Genomic DNA, 10,085 nt, shown 5'->3' with positions numbered 1-10,085 from the left:
TAGCAGATTTGACTACGACATAGAGCATCCTTCAAGTCTCTCCTCGAAGCTCTTCCTTCTCCTCATCTGGCTTTCTCTAGCCTCTAGAAATTTCTTCTCTCCATCTCTCCTTATAAAATATATGTGTGACTGTAATTGGGATAATCTCCCAAGTTATTGTCCTAGTCAGTGGAAGGCTTTCTGCAGTTACTGCATTTGCAAACAGTAAACTCTTCTTTCTTTCTTTTATTTCTTTTCATGTGTCTGAAAGAAAGTTTGTTTGTCTCTTATACAGTTTGTCTATCCATATACAGTATGTTATATGTATTTGTCCATACTGTCCTTTTGTAATACAGTCCATATAGATATTGTGAATGTTTGATAATGCAATTTAGAGTTGTGTTTAGCACTAAAGTTTATGAATCTTCTTATACTACTTGGTTATTGGTTGACATATCTCCGTTTTCATTATTTCTAATCATCAGTATATTAGTATATCTAGGATATTTTAGATTGTTAGCATAAAAGTAGATTAAGGGATGATCTTGGCGTAAATTGGTATCAAAGCAATTCCCGTATAAGAAACTTATAAGTAATTATTCCAAGGAAATTATTAATTTGAGAAATACTCTATTAGACATAAACCTAATTAAATTTTCATTAAAGAAAGTTGGTCCGAGAGTTGAGGCTAAAAACACCCAGTCAAGAGACCGTTAGCGCCAGGAGAGCCGCTGAGGTCCAAAAGACATAAGAGGTAGTTAAAAAACACTCATCCGTAACCTAATAATAGAAAATTTCATTAGGAATCTATCTAACAAAGCATTACCTCAAACTAATAATATTCTTAGAATAAAAAACAAGGAAGAAATTCTTATTGACGATATAGAAAATAAATTACAGAACTGGAATATACGTAAGGTACCTATATCTCATATATATCACGAATGAGCGTTTAATTTAAAAATAGGTTATGCTATTAAAACAGTAGAACAATCTTTATTTGTAACAAGTACTCAAGAAAATTTTCAATTACTATCCAATAAGATACAAGCACATAAAATTAAAAATTATAACTACTTAAATATAGAACTTATCCAAGTAGACATCAAACCAATAACAAGATTAGGACTTAATAATTCAATCTTAGTATGTCTTAGAGATACTAGACATAATAAGTTTTCTGATTCACTACTAGGAATGGTAGAATCTAGTCTATGTAATGGACCCATGCATTTTAACTATTTTCCTAATTATTCGGTATCATTAAATGATCCTAATATTCTTAATGTTTTAACATTAAATGTAAAAACCCAAGGTTTTGATATGATCCCAGGATCACAAAATATAGCCATCATAAATAGAATATATTATAAAGTTATGAATACTTTATGTAAAGTAGTACAGATGGATACTAAAGGAAGAATTATTTTATTTCAAACTAATATAGAAAAATCCAACACTATAATACCAAAAACAATAAAATGGTCAAAAATTATATTACCTGAATCTTGGTCATTACAAAATGAAAATACTCACCATCAAACAATATTCCTAATAAAATTATTGAACACATAGATGGTAATATAGAAATACAATTTGCAGGATCAGAGAAAATATTAACAAGCAAGGATGATTCTGAATTAAAAAAACCAAACATAAAAATAAAACCATCAAGATATTCAACTTCTTCTACATCTAGTTCATCATTAAAACCTCAATTGCAAGGAACAATAAGAACTAGGGAAAATATTGTAATACCTCAATATAAACCAATACAGAAGGAAGCCAAAGGAGAATTTTCTTATTCAGAAATGGATTTTCATGTCTTAATGTTAGAAGAACAAAAAATAAATAAAGTTTATATAGAAACATATTACTTATCAGATGAAAATAAAGAAATAAGGAAATGGTATCTTAAAAAATTTGAACCAAGATTCGTAGAACTATTCCATAAAAAATATAATAAATTTCTTAAAAAAGAAAAACAAAATAAAGGATTTTTCATATGGTTAAGAGAATTATTAGAAGAAAGAAAAATTCCAATTCCTAGCTTTGAAATACATACTTTAGAAAGTCAATATAATACATATAATACACTAGAAGGAACTAAAATTACTAGCAGACATCCCCCAGAAAAAAGTTTAATTATAAAAGGAAAAGAAACAAAAAATGCACCTACCCTAAAAACAAAAGTTACCCCATATAAAATGACCTCTGAAGAAATAGTACATAGAACATAATTAATTCATCATATAATAGAACAAAATAATTACACTAACTTATATATGTAATCCATTGGAAAACAAACTTTAGGAATAGAAAATATGTTAAGACCAGCACCAATTCAAGAATCACAAAAATCTGTACTATTTAAACCACCTCCTATCTTAAATAAAGAAAAATTTCATATAGGTGATAATAACAAAACCCTAATGGATCAATTAATATCAAAATTAGCTAAGCTTGATATTAAAGAAAATAGAAAAAAGGAAAGAAAACACTATCTGTGTGTTATAAGTGTGGAAAAGTAGGCCATTATAAAAGTAATTGTAAAGTCAAAAAGAAGATAGACTCATTAATATTAGATGAAACTATTAGAAATAAAATATATGATATTATACAGATATATCATGAAGATAGTTCTGAAATAAGTTTTTCAGAAAGTTCTAGTGACACTTCATTAATAGGAAATATAGAAGATGAGAATCTTATATGGACTAGTACTGAAGAATCTAACAAAGAAATGTGAGAATGCTCATGCAATATGCTATTTAAATAAGATAATTTAATATTAGACTTAATAGAAAAAATTACAGACCCAGATGAAATTTTCCATTATTAGATTGCGGATGAGTGCTTTTTAACTACCTATTACGTCTTTTGGACCTCAGCGGCTCTCCTGGCCTTAATGGTCTCTTGACTGGGTGTTTTTAGCCTCAACTCTCGGACCAACTTTCTTTAATGGGAAATTTAATTTACGCCAAGATCATCCCTTAATCTACTTTTATGCTAACAATTTAAAATATCCTAGATATACTAATATACTGATGATTAGAAATAATGAAAACGGAGATATGTCAACTAATAACCAAGTAGTATAAGAAGATTCATAAACTTTAATGCTAAACACAACTCTAAATTGCATTATCAAACATTCGCAATATCTATATGGACTGTATTACAAAAGGACAGTATGGACAAATACATATAACATACTGTATATGGATAGGCAAACTGTATAAGAGACAAACAGACTTTCTTACAAACACATGAAAAGAAATAAAAGAAAGAAAGAAGAGCTTACTGTTTACAAATGCAGTAACTGCAGAAAGCCTTCCACTGACTAGGACAATAACTTGGGAGATTATCCCAATTACAGTCACACATATATTTTATAAGGAGAGATAGAGAGAAGAAATTTTTAGAGGCTAGAGAAAGCCAGATGAGGATAAGGAAGAGCTTCGAGGAGAGACTTGAAGGATGCTCTATGTCGTAGCCAGGTCTGCTATTTATAGAGGGCGAACTTGAGCTAGGATTATTCTTCGGTTTGTTGCTTTTGCAGGTGTCTCGGATGCATGCCAAGTGGATGGTCTTCAAGAGGTAATTGTATGTCGGCAGCTAGGTGGAGTACAGATGGTCGGCTGGGATTAAAAGGGAATCTCCTTTTGCTAAAGGTACTCGACAGGTAGCATCTTCTTTTAAAAAGGAGGACAGGTGGAAAGAGGGAATCTTTTTTTTCATTAGCTTTTTCTTTTTACTGTAGCTGACGAGATATTTGGCGGCTATCGGCTTTGGTGGAATCCACGTGGCTTTGTAGTTGAGTGTCGGCAGGAATCTTTTATAGTAATTGGTCATTGTCTTGATATGATATATTGAAATTGATTGATATGACTTCTTTTGAATCTGTTAGGGTAATTGGACCGGGCCGGGTCAATACAGGGTGTGCTTCTGCAAACAGCCATGAGCAGATTGATCTTCAAATTGGTCTTCATTATGTTCAAGTTCTTCTGGTTCTGCTTCTTCATTATGTATTTGAGCAGTTTCTGCTTCTTCAGAAAAGATCTTTAGCAATTCTTTTTCTAGCTCTGCTTTATCAGCCTGAGGGTTTTTCTTTTTCATTATTGATATATATTCTGAGTGGCTATTTGAGTTTATATATGAAAATGAATTATATGCTAGATGTATTTGTTTTTATCAAAATATTATTAGGCTCAAGATGATGGCAGACAAAGACGTCCCACCATTTTATTGAAATTTGTTTACCCAGACATGGTATATATTGATAATTCTGAGTAATATTTGGTATTATAGTTTTGGATTTTTCTATATTAGTTTGAAATAAAATAGTTCTTCCTTTAGTATCCATTTGTACTACTTTAGGACATAAAGTATTCATAACTTTATAATATATTCTATTTATGATGGCTATATTTTGTGATCTTGGGATCATATCAAAACCTTGGGTTTTTACATTTAATGTTAAAACATTAAGAATATTAGGATCATTTAATGGTACCGAATAATTAGGAAAACAGTTAAATAACATGGATCCATTACATAGACTATATTCTAACATTCTTAGTAGTGAATCAGAAAACTTATTATGTCTAGTATCTCTAAGACATACTAAGATTGAATTATTAAGTCCTAGTCTTGTTAATGGTTTGATGGCTACTTGGATAAGTCCTATATGTAAGTGGTTATAATTTTTTGTCTTATGTGCTTGTATGGTCTGATTGGATAGTAATTGAAATTTTTTTGAGTACTTGTTACAAATAAAGATTGTTCTACTGTTTTAATAGCATAACTTATTTTTAAATTAAACGATCCTTCCTGATATATATGAGATATAAGTACCTTAGGTATATTCCAGTTCTGTAATTTATTTTCTATATCGTCAATAATAATTTCTTCCTTGTTTTTTATTCTAAGAATATTATTAGTTTGAGGTAATGCTTTGTTAGATAGATTCCTAATGAAATTTTCCATTATTAGGTTGTAGATGAGTGCTTTTTAACTACCTTATACGTCTTTTGGACTTCAGTGGCTCTCCTGGCCTTAACGGTCTCTTGACTGGGTGTTTTTAGCCTCAACTCTCGGACCAACTTTCTTTAATGGGAAATTTAATTTGGTTTATGCTTAATAGAGTATTTCTCAAATTAATAATTTCATTGGAATAATAACTTAGAAGTTTCTTATACGGGATTGGCTCTAGTACCAATTTACGCCAAGATCATCCCTTAATCTACTTTTATGCTAATAATCTAAAATATCCTAGATATACTAATATACTGATGATCTTGGCGTAAGTTAGTATCAGAGCCTGTTTCGAGGAGAAGCATCGCAAATCATTCTCTGATTTTTATACCATAAGGAGGGTTAAGATTGTTGCATAGATAATATCAGGCTATTGTATTTGGGTCATCAGTCATATGGATATCTTCTATTATTATGTCTACAATGAAATGTAGTATTTAAAATATCACTTTGAAACTTAGTAACACAATGAACTATGGCTAAAATTTCTTTTTTAACAGTGGAATAATTCTGTTGAGTAAAATTACATGTTTTAGATGTATATCTTACTAATTGTTCTTGGGAATTACGTCGTTTTTTTAAGGATTCCTCCTAATCCTATTTCTGATGCATCACACTCAATTATTTTAAAAGCATCTGGATCTGGAATTGAAAGATAGGGTAATTCCTTAGATTTAAGTTTAAGTTTTTTAACTGCTTCAGTATGAATATCAGTCCACTTGGGAGGATTCTTTTTTAGTCTATCATATAAGGGTTTTGCATCTATTGCTAGGTTTTTATAAAAATCTACTATATAATTAAGACATCCTAAAAATCTTTGTTGTTCTTTTTGTCTAATATAATATCTAGGAATTTATCAACAAATTGAATAGATCTATCTATGGGTATGATTGTTCCTTGAGATATATTGTGTCCTAAAAATCTAATTTTTGTTTGAAATAAACTCATCTTTTTTGCTGAAACAACTAGTCCTGTATGTTTAACAGCATTGATAAATACATTTATATGTTTTATATGTTGTGGTATATCTTCAGAAAAAATTAAGACATCATCAATGTCTACTATCATAAATTTTAAATAAGGATTAAAATCATCATTCATGATCCTTTGGAATTCAGATAGAGCAGTTTTTAATCCAAAGGGCATGACATTCCATTCATATTGTCCAAAAGGGACATTAAAAGCTGTTTTATATCTATCTTCCTCTTTTATTTGGATTTGTCAATATCCAGATTTTAAATCGAATTTTGAAAAAATATAAGCATTTAACAATCTATCTAATAAATCTTTTTTGTTTGCTATAGAATATCTAATCAATTGAAGTGCCTTATTTAATAGTTTATAATTTATTACAAGTCTTGGAACTCCTCGTTCTTGCTCTGCATTTTCATTAACATAAAAGGCAGCACAACTCCAAGGAGAGATACTTGGTCTAATTAATCCTTTGGTCATTAATCCATCTATTTATTGCGTGCAAAATTCTAATAATTTTGTATTTATTTGTATTGGCTTTGCTTTTGTAAAAATTTTATATTCATGAAAAGTGGATTCATATGGTAAATTTACTATATGCTTTTTTCTTTCCCAAAAAGCATTGAGTAATTCACTACATACTTCATTTTCTATTTGTTTTGTTAGTTTCTTTATTTGTTCTTTTATTTCAATACTTTGTAATTTTTCTTCTATTGATTTATATTTAATTTCTTCTTTTAAAGAACAAATAAAATTTTCCTTTTGTTTGATGTTATGTTTTACTCTGTTTATTTTTTTAAATTTTGGTTTATCCACAAATTCAAATATTATTGTTTCTCCTGCTATATTTGTTTCTATTCCCTTATTATTAATTATGATTGGGTATAAAAGAGTAAGAAAATGAATACCAAGTGTTACTGCTTGGCTTAGTCCTTTTACCATTATGAAATGAGTAGGAAAACAATGTCCATTATTGCATACAACAGAATTAGATAATTTATATTTGATAAATAGTCTACTTTCATCAGCAGTATTCAATATTTGAGTAGTTTTATCAAAATATTTTGTAGGTACTAATCCTTCATTGATACAGTTTAAATCTGCTCCATAATGTACTAATGCTAAGGATTGAAAATTATAATCATCATTAATTAAAATTTTTACTAGTACAAACCATTTTTGGATAATAATTTTATTTATTAAATTTACACTTTTATCATTTAATTCTTCTACTTTTGTTCTTGAGGATTCAGGTTTTTCTGTTTGACTTATTAATTGTTCAAATTCTATTTCATCAGTATCAGTTATATTTTTTGAGACTTCACTCTGTAGTTCTAATATTTTTATTCTATCTTTTAACTGTTGTATTTCTAATTTTACTTCATTTATTTCTTTTTTTAATTCTATTATTGTTGGTTCTTTTTGAACTATATCTTTCTTATTTATTCTTTTAATTATTTCAGCAAAATTGTATTCATCCGGAGTTTTTATCAAAGGTGCAGGTTTATTTTTTGCTTTAGTAATATTAATAAATTGAGTTATAGTTTCTCTTTTTTCTCATATTTATATTTTTTCTTTTTATAACTTTTATCTTTAGAATTCTCAATATTATAACCGAATTGTTCACAGAAATCTCCAAGCTCTTTCTTACCAGTCATTTTCTGTTTATCTAATTGTTTTTTAAGTTTTATGTTTGTGCATAAAGCTAATCCCTCTGCACATATTTCAGCAGATAGCTCGCCTAGTGTATAACCAAAACAAGGTATTATACCACCATGTTTACTTTTAAGTCTATTTTTTACTTTTTCAGCAAATAAGTACGGTAAACCAGCTATAAATTTTTCCTTCCAATGGTCTAATTGACTATCTTCTCTACTTAATAATCTTGAGAAAAATACATCCTTATACCATTTATAATGTGATAATGTTGAACATTTCAAATTGGATAATAAGTCTTCAGTTCATGCTTCAAGTAGGGCTGTACTCCCCAAAAAATGCAGAGTGATGGTATAAATAAATGTATTAACACCATCGCTTTCGGAATATAATATGTCTTGATTTTGTTCATTTTTAACAGTCCATTGTCTAGTAGTATTTAATATTTGATTTTTTGTATTTTCAGGTAAATAAAAATCCCACCAACCACGAAGCCAGCCAGTAAATCCACAAACTATGACTTTGGTGACTTCCTGATCATGATATCCATATATATATATGTATGTATGTATGTATGTATGTATGTATGCATACATATATACATACGTACATATAAACATATATATATATATATATATATATATATATATATATATATATATATATATATGTATATATATGTATATATATATATATATATATATATATATGTATATATATATATGTATATATATACATACATATATATATATATATATATATATATATATATATATATATATATATATATATATATATATATATATATACATACACACATATACATACATATATATATATATATATACATACATACATACATACATACATATATATATACATACATACATACATACATACATACATACATACATATATATATATATACACACACACACACACACACATATATATATATATATATATATATATATATATATATATATATATATATATATATATATATATATATATATATATATAGCATAATATTGTATTATTTATTTATTTTATTATATAATATATATATATATATATTTATATTTATATAAAATAATATGATATATTATACATTGCATATTTTTTATTATATAATATTGTAAATATCTATTATATAAATAAAATATAAAATATAATAAAGTATATTATATATTATACAATAAAGTATATTGTATATTAGACAATAAAATATGTACATTTTATATGGTGGGGAGGGTGGGGGGGGGGGGGGTCATAAAAAAAAAAGTTCCAAGTTTAAGTTCCAACCTTTGGGTTGGAACTTTTTTTTTAAAGCAAGATTGGAACTTGAACACTTCCTTGAAGTTTTGTTTGGAGTTCAATTTTTTTATCAAATATGAAACTTGAACAGTATTAAGAAGTTCTAAACTTCTAGAAAGACACTTCCTGTTATCAAACACGCTCTTATACTAACACTATTGTAAATATGGCTAACAATAGTTCATTCAATATACGACTTTCCTTCTTTAGAATAGATGCCTAAAGGCATGGTTGTAAAAATATCTTTAAAACGCAGTTTTTTGGTTGAAAAAATATTTAGCTGTATATATAATTTTGTAAAGGGTGTGGTTTCTATAGGGTTACAACCCTAAACAATCCAATTGAGCTGCACCTCCAAATTTGATCACAATATGTAATGTTGGTGTAAAAAAGTATTAAGATTTTCTTAAAATCTATTTTCGTATCTAATTATAAAATTTTAAACTCCAAAAATGGTTAAAATCAAGTAAGTCTATAAATAAATAAAAATCTTGAAAATGGTCGGTCTAGATAATGTGTTGCAATATGCAATATTTTTGGAACTCAAAATCTTTTTTTTTTTCATGTTCATACATCTCGATGTCGAGATGATCAATTAGAGTGTTTTTCAACATTAAAACAACAATTTTTGATGGAATTTTTTGGCGCATATGTAATTCTACATTTTAAGGTTGCAACTTTATATAGACTTTTTTCTTTTGTAAAAAAGTTATGAAAATATCTTCTTAAATTACATCATAGTCATTTAATTGCATCTATCTCTCTTGGTTAATTAGACAAAGTCCTGGTCCCCTCTCTCACTCTCCCTTTCCCTCTCCTTTTTTTTTTTTTGTGTTGACATTTGATCTTCTAGAGTAAAACTTAGTATTTATAATTTAGCATTCACTAATTTTTGTTTGTGGGATAAGTTTTAGGTTAAAATTCACAATGTATCAGTAATAATTAAGGAAAAAGTTAACAATAAAACATCGACCTTATACTATAAAAGTAAGTGCATCTCAAAAGTTCCCATTTGAAATCTTTCCAACTGATCGTCTCAACTTCGAGATATATAGTTACCTAAAAGTAATTCATCATGGAATGCAGTATTTGGTCGTTCATTTTTTTTAGATTTCCAAGTATTT

This window comes from Amborella trichopoda, chromosome 2 (assembly GCF_054954075.1).
Source record: "Amborella trichopoda isolate Santa Cruz 75 chromosome 2, AtrichopodaSantaCruz75HAP2 v2.0, whole genome shotgun sequence".
Taxonomy (NCBI): Eukaryota; Viridiplantae; Streptophyta; class Magnoliopsida; order Amborellales; family Amborellaceae; genus Amborella; species Amborella trichopoda.
Note: the sequence above shows the minus strand (reverse complement) of the source record.